The sequence below is a fragment of the Gossypium hirsutum genome, chromosome A12 (genome assembly GCF_007990345.1).
Source record: "Gossypium hirsutum isolate 1008001.06 chromosome A12, Gossypium_hirsutum_v2.1, whole genome shotgun sequence".
Classification (NCBI taxonomy): Eukaryota; Viridiplantae; Streptophyta; class Magnoliopsida; order Malvales; family Malvaceae; genus Gossypium; species Gossypium hirsutum.
This window is the reverse complement of record NC_053435.1, coordinates 18,323,121-18,334,500: the sequence shown is the minus strand read 5'-3', so window position 1 is coordinate 18,334,500 and position 11,380 is coordinate 18,323,121. Positions and strand designations below refer to the sequence as shown.

The window sequence follows — 11,380 nt, the reverse complement described above, 5'->3', positions numbered from 1 at the left end:
AGGATTATTTTGAGATCGAGGATTATTACCCATGAAATTTAACTGCTCATTCTCCATGTTGTGGCCATAGGGTGGGTATTCTAAATTGCTTGATCCACCTCCACTTGTTTTGCACTGTATTACTAGGTGAACCTGTGAAGAACTAAGAAAATCGTCAATTTTTCTATTCAAAAGTTCTACCTGATTAGAGAGCATGGTGATCGAATCGACGTTAAAAATGCCGGCTACTTTCGTTGGCTTTGTCCTTATGACCTGCCACTGATAATTATTCAGTGACATCTCTTCTATAAATTCATAAGTATCCTCAGGTGTCTTATTATTGATAGTTCCACCAGCAACTGCGTCAATCATCTATCTAGTCGAAGGATTCAAGCCATTGTGAAACATTTGAACCTGTAGCCAGAGTGGTAACCCATGGTGAGGGCATCTTCTCAAAAGGTCCTTGTATCTCTCCCATGCATCGTACAGTGTTTCTAAATCCATCTGCACAAAATAAGAGATATCATTACGTTTCTAAATCCATCTGCACAAAAGAAGAGATATCATTACGTAATTTAGCCATTTTAGCCAGCGGAAAATATTTTAATAAAAACTTTTCGGTCATTTGTTCCCAAGTAGTGATTGACCCTCGTGGTAACGAGTTCAACCACTGTTTAGCTTTGTTCCTCAATGAGAAGGGAAATAACCGAAGATGAATAGCATCATCAGAAACGCCATTGATTTTAAATGTATCGTAAAACTCCAGAAAATTCGCCAAGTGAGCGTTGGGATCCTCGTCCTGCAAACCATCAAACTGAACAAATTGCTGTATCATTTAAATTGTGTTAGGTTTCAGTTCAAAATTATTTACAACAACAGCAGGCCTAACTATGGTTGACTCAGTTTCTGTTAAAGAAGGTTTAGCATAATCGTACATAGTACGTGGAGCAGGATTTTGATTAGTAGCAATTGCAGGAGGTAACGGATTTTCCTGGTTTTCAGCCATCTCCTCAGTTGTGGTGTGAATATCGTCCTCTTGCTCTTCCTCTGTGTATCTTAAGCTTCGTCTTATTTCTCTTCGGTTTCTGCAAACTGTGCGATCTATCTCACTATCGAAAAGTAATGGTCCTGATGGGTTTCTTCTGGTCATAAACTAGAAAAACCTATCAGAAGAAAATAAAATAAAAGTTATAAAAGTGAAATTAAACTAAAAATAGATTGCACTAAAAGTAAATATGGCTAAAGTAATAAAAATCGAATGTTCCTACTTTCTTAGCTCCCTAGCAACGGAGCCAAAAACTTGATAGTGAGATTCGCGACATGTTTTCAAAATTTATAATTAATCGTTCTTGAAACAAACTATTATCACGATGAAGGCAAGTGTACCTATCGAACAGTAGTATAGCTTTAGCAAGACCGAATTGTCGAACCCAAAGGAACCAAGAGTACTTGTAATTACTTTCTTTTTATTATCTAGCCTAAAAATTAAGGGATTTGTTTATCTAAACTAATTAATTAAACTAAGGGTGCATAGAGAGAAAATTGGGGAAAAGTTTTTGGGAAAACTCGATTGATTAAGATAATACCCAAGGAAAAGTCCACTTAGACTTCACTTGTTATTTAACTCTGAATTAGACGATTTATTCATTTGACTTGACCCATAGAAATCCCTAAGTTATATTTTTATCTCTCTCGAGACTAATAACGTCTAACCTTAGGTTAATTAATTGAAATCTCTTTCTAATTAACACCCTAGTGTTGCATTAACTCGATCTATGGACTCCCTTATTAGGTTTCACCCTAATCCGGTAAAATCTTGTCACCCTATCTCTAGGTGTGCAATCAACTCTGCTTAATTACGATAAATTTACTATTATACAGGGACTTTTTCTCCTCTGAATAAACGTATTAACTTGAATCAATATCCTGGAATATTAAAACAAGAAATAAGAACACATAATGAAGAACAAGTCAAACATTTATCATACAATTCAGATAATAATAACAAGATCCATCTTAGATTTCATTCCCCTTAGGTATTTAGGGGGTTTAGTTCATAATTATGAAAGAAAACATCTCAAAAGAGTAAAGATAACAAAACATAAAGAAAACCCAAAACTCCTGAAGGAAATTGAAAGGAGATCTTCAGTCTTGACAATGAATCCAACTTCTGAGATGGATCAATCGGCTTTCCTTGAGTAATTCCGTGCCTCCTACTCCGTGTCATCTTTTCTAGTGCCTCATCAGGTGTTTAAATAGCGTTTAGAATGTCTAAGAGCCCTCAAAAGTGGCCTTTTCCGAATAGGACAATACTTGGGCTCAACAGGGACATGCCCATATGCGACCCGATTTTGGACTTAGTCGAAACAATGGTTTCGAGACTACAAATCAAAAGCTTATAAAATTATTATATTAATTGTTTTGGGGTTATAGCATAATTATAAGGGTGTATGAAAAATTTGGTGAAGTAATTTTAGCGTTTGAGGACTTAATTTCGAAAAAGGACTAAATCGCATAAAGTGCAAAAGTCTTATTTTAATAGCTAAAGGTGCCAAATAGCTAGAGAACCTAAATTGGGGGTCTTTAAAAGACAATTAGACCCTATGATAGTGTATGGCCGGCCATAGGAGACAATTTGGTCAAAAAGTCCAAGTTTGGTGGGTTTAATGGCTAATTCGACTAAAATAGAAGGAAAATAAGAAAAAGATGATATCACATTCTCGTCTTCTTCATTGCCACCGATTTTTTAGCCATTTTTAAGGGTTTTGAGCTTCAAAAATTTCAGCAACTTATTCCTCTTGCAACTAAGTGATTTACATACTTTTTGTTGATGATTTTTACATTTTTGGACCCCTTGAAGCATAAGCTTTCTATTAAGAGGACTATTTTGCAAAATGGTTAAGATTTTAGGGTTTTTCCATGAAAGCATATGTGTAGTTTTCTGAAATTTTATGGAAGAATATGAGTATTAGATGTGTAATAAATAACTTTTGTGAAGGGATTTATCATGAAAACCCTAATAGGGAGTATTTTGCATAAGTTGAAAATTTGATGATAAATGTGTAAGTTAGTGGAAATTTTGGATTTGCTATACGAGAAAAAGGGGTTCGGCTAGGCTTTTGATAGGAGGAAATTCGATAAAAATTGATTTTCGGACCTAGGGATAAAATGGTCATTTTGCTAAAGTATAGATTATTGAGTGCCTAGATCGATAAAGTGATTAAATTTATGAATTTTTGTTATTATAGATTCAGAAATTCAAACTCCAAACTTATACCGGGGGAAGGCCAAGCAAATTGATTAGACCGACTAGACACCATATTTTGTAACCGAGGTAAGTTGTATGCAAATAATACAACTACATTGTCATTATATGCGATGAGTTAATTTAGCATGAATTACTTGATTGAGGAAATGAGAAGGCATGATGCTAATTAAGGTAGCAGAATTCCCGTTTGAACCATGGGAAATAAAATCGGATATTCATGCCATGATGTATGGATTATTGTGAGCTAGTGTAAGATATGTCTGGGACATGCATCGGTCATATTACGAGAGCCAGTGTAAGACCAATTTTGGGACATGGCATCGGCATTGAGACGAGAGCAGTGTAAGACATGTCTGGGACATGCATCAACCTCGAGATGCAAGCCAGTGTAAGACATGTCTGGGACATGCATCAGCTACGAGTAAAGCTGGTGTAAGACCATGTCCGGGACATGGCATCGGTATCTTACCCTATATTAAGGCTCATTGAATATCTGGTAGTGTTTCGAATGGTTCAACGATGAGAGTTATGGTTTAAAATCAAGAGAAAAGTATAACTGTGTTGTGAGTGATACAGGTACCTATTCAGTCTGTGTCAGACGTGAGTTCAATATATATTATATGATGAGTATTGGTTTGTGATGAGTAAGTTGTGTTTATGCCTATTTATATCAAGAGCATGTTGATGAATGGTATAGTTGTTGCTACGTGTTTGCATACTTCTTACTAAGCTTTATGCTTACTCCCCCTCTTCTCCATTTTCTTATAGTGTCTCCTAAATAGCTCGAGGATCAATAGACGTCGGAGGCCACTATCACACTATCATTCAAAACACTCGGTATAGTTAGATTTCACGTTTTTGTATATGACAAGTATAAGGCTAGAATTTAATGTTTTGTGTCATTGAGAAATAGTCAAATGTGTTGGCTTGGAACAAATATTTTTATTTTGTATAAGGCCACGGATAATTGTCAATGCTCATCTTGATATTTCTATAGAAGATATTATTTTCATGGATGAGTAAAACACACAAATCAAATGTTGTTCACCGTAAAACACAAAAATCAAATGTTGTTCATCGTGGTTAGTTTGGCTATGTGATGTGCCCTTGTTTTGGTATGGATTGATTTTATGCAGGTTATGTATGCAAGGGTAGCAAAGAGGCTTGGTAAATAGCCTCATTTTGTCCACATGAGTAGGTACACGGGCATGTGTCTAGGCCGTGTGTGATACATGGTCCGCCACATGGGCTTGTGACATGTATGTGTGTCCCTTGGACGTAAAATTTACAAGTCAGTATGCATGGTATTAAACACACGGGCAGAGACACGACCGTGTGTCTCAGCCATGTGAAAAGGAAGGCCTAGCACATGGGCGTGTGTCTTGGCCGTGTGACCCTTAGGAATTGCGGACGTCAGAAATAGAATGTCTAGGTTTTTGCACACGGGCTAGAATATGGGCGTGTCATGGTCGTGTGAAGAACACGGGCCATGGACACGGGCGTGTACCAAGCCGTGTGAAAACCCCTATAGGTGTGAATTTAGAATTAGTTCCACACGGGTAGAGGGCACAGGCATGTCCTTGTATTGCTTAGGCCGTGTGAGTCACACGGGCCAACAACACGACCATGTCGAAATGGTCACACGGACGTGTTGCCCCTCCCACACGGGCATGTACTCCTGTGGCTAGAAACATTTTTCAAGGTTCGTGGTAAGACCCGAATCATTCTCGAATGGTTTTAAATGAACGTTTAGATCCTAGTAGGCCTTTATTATGGAGTTTTTGATTTAGAGTGGAAAAGTTTTAAGTTTGACTAAATTTTGATGACTAAAAAACGTGTGAATGTATGTGACCAAGTTAGGTAACACCTCGTATTCAGTCTCAGCGTAGGGTATGAGTGTGGCGTGTTACACCACATCACCAAGAACATTAACCCAAATATATACATCATCATATTTGTCAAATTAAGCTAACTCTTATGGCTATACATAAAACCACTTCTTTGACATTTACAAGCCAATTTAAATGGCCAAAATCATTAACAATGCATATATGCTATCATTAGCCATATTGACCTATACATGCCATTATAACCAAAAATTATAAAATCATGAGAACCAAAATAGCCGATATATAGTGTGATGAATTCTCCGCCCTTTTTCAACCTGAACGAGCTTCCGATATCTATGCACAAAAGAAATTAACACAAAGTAAGCATGAAATGCTTAGTAAGTTCGTAATTCTAAAATAAAGCTTACTTCAATTTATAAGCATAATCCACTTTAGTCATTTCAATATAACTTGGCCTTGGTCTAAATAACATTAACCTCTCAATTCTAATTATCACTTAATTTAGTAACTCATCTCAAAACGACGTAGCATAAGTACACACTACTTAGTGTATACACATTTTCAAGTATGTGTATAAGCATATTTTTACCATCTAATAACTCATACACTTTTCCATACTTTCATAGTAATTTTATTTGAGGCATTTTTCGATCTTTCCTTCTATTTATATCAATTTAACCATGACTGAGTTCATCATGTATTCATATGTCATAAACATATATACAATTCAAATAATATGAAAATAATATTCACCAACACATTAACCAAAAGGTTAACATAAATTCAATCACATAATTACTCATAATGTTCATAACTTCCTTAGTTTCAATGCTCCTATAGCCTTCCGTACATACCTGTATCGATAAATATCTATTTCTCACCATTTCACATCTTCAATTTACCCGAAGCCAAATCAATGTAACTCGTAACCAAAGTGCTACTATCATGGCCCGAACCCAAATCATTGATATCATGGCCCGAACCCAAATCAATGTAACTCGCACACTAAGTACTATTATCATGGCCCAAACCCAAATCATTAATATCATGGCCCGAAGCCAAATCAATGAACTTGCACACTAAGTGCTAATATATATAGCCGAAGCTATCTCGAATATTTTCGTACGATTATATTCGTCAACAATTCAAATTTAAAGCATTAAATCTCAATTATAATAATGCTTATTAACATACGAACTTACCTGGCTAAATTGTAGAAATACCAAAGTTCAGGGGCATTTTGGTAATTTTTCATTTCCTCGATTTTCCCCCCGATCTTGATCTAAATTAATAAATTCATTCAATATATTAATTTAGACAGTAAAACAATTCATTTCGCATAATTTAACCATTTTTAACCAAATTGAACTTATCCGAATATTCATGGTATCAAAACAACTCATAATTCACTTTATGGCAAAATTATATTTTTGCCCTAATATTTTAACTTTTTACAATTTGGTCCCTATATCATAAAAATGAAAATTCATGCAATTGAGCACAATCCCACTATAGCCGAATATCACTAGTGTCCCTAGCAGCCCACGCATTTCATTTATTTCACATTTTAATCATAAAGTTTTCACATTTATCAATTTAGCCCTAAATTGTCAATTTCACAAAAATCACTTAACAAAAAATGTTTAACTATCGACAAGGACTCATATTATTCCATTAAACTTCAAAGCCCTATTATACTCATCAATGGAAAATATTAAACTATTCAATGGTTTTACAAATTAGTCCCCTCGTTAGAAAGATTAAGCAACAACGATTCTAAAAACATAAAAATCGATAAAAATGGACATCAAATTCACTTACATGCAAGAGATTTAATAATCTGAAATTTTGAGCTCTCCCATGGCTGTTTCTTGCTGTAAAAATTGGTTCATACATGTGGGAAGAATATGGCCATTTTGTTTTATTATTTATTTATTCATTAATTGGTCATTTACTAATTTAACATTACCAAACATTAAAAATAACCAAACTGCCAAGCCATGCTCATCCACTATCACCTTTAATGGTCTAATTACCATTTAAGGACCTTCACTTTAAAGTTCTATAGCTATTTAACACTTTTAGCTAATAGAACCCAACTTTTGCACTTTACGCGATTTAGTCATTTTTCACAAATTAAGCATGCAAACGGTAAAATTTCTTAACGAAATTTTATACCATAATTCCAACATGTTGTAGACTTAAAAATAATATTAAAATAAATTTTTTGACTTCATATTTGTGGTCCTGAAACCACTATTATGATTTTACCGAAAACGGGTTGTTACATGTATTTTATTTTTTTAACTTATTTTATTTGGGTTTTATTATTTTTTATTTTGGTGGGTTACACGTTCTTTTTTTTATCTTTTCCTTTTTGTTCTCTGTTACTTTTTCTTCTGGGGGGTTATTATGAATGCTTTTGAAAGCGGATTGTTTGCGGGTTTTAAGTTTGCGCTCCTCTTTCATCATCCTCGATCGTAAAACAGGTGTGAGATTAGAAACCTTGTCTTTTCATTATCGTTTTTACAAAATTTATATTTCGACATATTTGTTTTATGTGTTAACTAAAGATTTTGGGTTCTAGACATTGGAAGTAAGGAGAAGCTGCCAGTTTCTGATATATTTTTGATAGGGCAAAGATTAAGGATGATTCTAGTGGCTTAGGCGGTGATCTTGGGCTGTCTTGAAGGTGGTTTCATGACCTCCTCGACGACCACACAGGCATTTTATGAGGCACACAGCCCTGTGGATTTGGGAATTAGGGTTTCCAGGTCAAATTGGGTGCCACACAGCCTAGCCACATAGCTGTGTGGCCGATTTGGGGATTTTGTCAGAATTCACACGATCGTGTCCCTTGGGCACATGGGCTTGTGTGTTGGGAATTAGGGATTTGAGACTTGGAGTCACACGACCTGGCCACATGGTCGTGTGGCTAATTTGGGGATTTAGGGATTCCACACGGGCGTGTATTTCGGAACACACGGCCGTGTCTGGTGTGGGTTTCACACGGTCATGTTTTCCCTGCACCTTGTTTTAGCGATTTTTGGACAGTGAGTTACACGTTCTATTCACACGGTCGTGTCCCTAATTCACATGGCATGTGCCTCTGTCACTCAACCGTGTGCTACCCATCGCACAGGCGTTTGGACCCCCACACTGCCTGGATTGTTGCACACGGCTAGAGCACATGGGCGTGTGGCCTTATCTTTCCAAATAATGATGTTAGGTCAAATTTAAGTGTAATCGCAACTTTATGTGTTCCAACCCTCGACTGCACTTTACTGATGGTAACTATGACTCTGATCTGGGCTTGATGTGTATGTTATTTGTGATTAGTTGTGCGATACGAGTTATGAGTGTGCACATGCATGATTCTATAATTGATTGATTGGATGTGAATGTCTACTTGTGACTAATTACCTGAGACTGATATACTAATTGTGTACATCTGACTGCATACATACATACATATATATAAACTATTTTGGGTGTGATTTTGAAAAGAAGGGAGGTTGAGATTGACTGAAATGGTACCTGATCTGCTAGTTGTGATCCCTTAATACCTAGAGGGTCGTGGGCGGTCCCAATACCCTGAGGGCCGTGGACAATGCGGATGGTCATCATTGCTGGGCAACTCAGGATGACATCATATCAGTATAGCAGATTACCGCATTGCACTGTACCGCATATACGTTAGCTACGCTACGTACCATTGACTGAACTGACAGTTTTATTGCAATCTATCGGTATAGCAGATTACCGCATAGCACTGTACCACATGTACCTTAGTTATGTTATATACCATTGACTGAACTGGCAGTTTTACTGCAATCTATCGATATAGCAGATTACCGCATTGCACTGTACTATATGTACGCTACCTACGCTACGTACCACTATTTGATCTGGCAGTTCATATTGATGTCTGTACCATGATTGACCGTATTGCACAGTACAGCCTATACACTAGCTTTGCTGCGTAATTTACGTGACTGGTTATTTATCTGCATATTCTTAGCCCAAATTCCCAGAGGGTCGAGGCCAATCCCAATACTATGAGGGTCGTGGACAATGCTGATGATCATCATTGCTAGACAACCCGAGATGACATCACACGGAGTGTAGGGTTGGATGGGCTTTGCGAGGTCCTCTATAGAGTGTTTGGTAGGACGAGCTCAAAGCTCTTATGAGGAGTGATGGGGGACGAAGAGGTGTGTTGGCTGGATGAGTGGGTATTTTTAGAACTCATTTCACTCATATGCAACTGATTGATCTGTTTAACTGAATTGGAACTTGTGAATGGTTGAGAATTACTGTTACTGTGACTGAATATGATACTGTTCGACTGAGAGGCACTTGTGCCTATGTGAATTTTGTAGACTTTGACTGCAACTGTCTGACTGGATTATTATTGTAACTAATTAAGATTTGTTGCTACCCTGTCTGAGTGGTACTTGTGACTGAGTGTATCTAACTGATTGAGTTAAAACTAGTGGCAGAATAGCACTGTGTTTGTATAGCTGAGTGTAATTTTTAATATACTTTAACAAATATTTGTCTACCGGCACGCGAAGGTCTCGGACAGTTACAATTTTGTTATTTGGTTAACTTTAAATTGTAAGGCTTTATAATACTATGGTACAGTTTTCATTTTAGATTTTCATGCGTACGTTTATTTTGGGTTTTATATTGAGTCTTACTGTAAATTTTATTGACTAGTTATTAAATGGTTTTAAAAACTTTTGGTTCATTGAGATGAGTTGTTTTGTAAAATTTTCCTACAATCACTTCGGTGATCAATGTAGCATTCTGAATTTGGTCTAGACTCATAGGCCAAGTTTAGGGTGTTACATCATTTATCACGTATCGTCATTTTCATGTATTTCAGGCTGATATGTGTATTAGCTCATTTCTTATTCATATATTCTCATGTTAAGAACTTTTACCCGTTGAATTTATCTGAAATATCGATGGATACACGGGTGGTACACTCGTGGTGTACAAATCAAGATTCATCAATTCATATTCAACGGTACCCATAAGTTACTATATAAGAGAGTACCCTCTCGAGCCACACATGTATACAATAGGATTACCATTCTAGGTTAAATCCTTTTTGTGACATATGCTCTAAGGAGCTTGATTTGGATTACCCGTCCGGGCTAAACCTAATCTATAACATGTGCTCGAGAGGACTCATATCAGGATTACCCGTCCAAGCTAAATCCTTTTCGATGATAATGTTAATAGGATTACTCATCCGAGCTAAATCCCGTCAGCAACAAATGCAGGACCTCATTCATTTCGGGAAATCACATATTGATTTTTCAAGCATTATCTGGCATGTGATTATTTCATACACCCACAACATTCATATAATTCAAATAAACACATTCCATATTCATTTCAAGCATATAAGTAACATTCTCATCGTTTATCCTTTAACATCTATCGGGTATTATCATTTAATTCAAACATTTTCATTTATCGGGCTTGATCGGATATGTAATCATCTTCTCATATTTATGACATTTATACAATTTACATAAACACAATCAATGCAAGCATGTATATAAACACAATTTAGTTATACGAACTTACCTCGACGATTGTTCGTGTACGAAAAATCTACTAACCCGACTTTTCCTCTTTTCCTCGTTCTAGCTCTGAATTTGGTCTATCCGGATCTATACGATTAAATTTGACATCAATTTATCACATTTCATATTCATGTGGACTCAATTTACAACCTAGGCAAAATTACCATTTTGCCCCTATCTTTTCTATAAATTCTAATTTCGTCCCTAGGCCTGGAAAATGAAACTTGTTCAAATTACTCCCTATTCCAAGCCTAACCAAAGCCCCATTACAAATTTTACAGCACATGTATTCATAAAATTTTAGAATTTTTCATCAAATTTTACAACTTTTCATTTTAGTCCCTATATCATGTTTTCATCAAAAATCACTTTGTAAAAGTTTTTTATCTATTAATCATCTTTCATTTTCTACCATAAATTTCTAATTTCTGGCATATACATCCACGACCCATTTTTCATACCTTGATAACTTTTCAAATTAATCCCTCAAATAGAGAGATTAAGTTATCCGGGTTTCAAAAATATCAAAATTACTAAAAAAGGGTCTTGAATACTTACCCAATTTGGCCATGAAAGTTTCTTCTCTCTTTCCTAGGGTTTCCATGTATTATTTGGGGAAGAATATGGGATAAATAAGACGATCATTCTTTTATCATCTTTTTAATTAATTAATTTAATAT

The 11,380-nt window shown here is 36.0% G+C and overlaps 1 non-coding gene across 1 annotated transcript; it reads left to right on the top strand.

The window, feature by feature from the left end:
• Window positions 1-409: 409 nt before the first annotated feature.
• Window positions 410-513, top strand: LOC121211804 (small nucleolar RNA R71). The gene has a single exon (XR_005907022.1). It is a non-coding gene; the product is annotated as a small nucleolar RNA R71 (small nucleolar RNA).
• The last annotated feature ends 10,867 nt before the right edge of the window (window positions 514-11,380 follow it).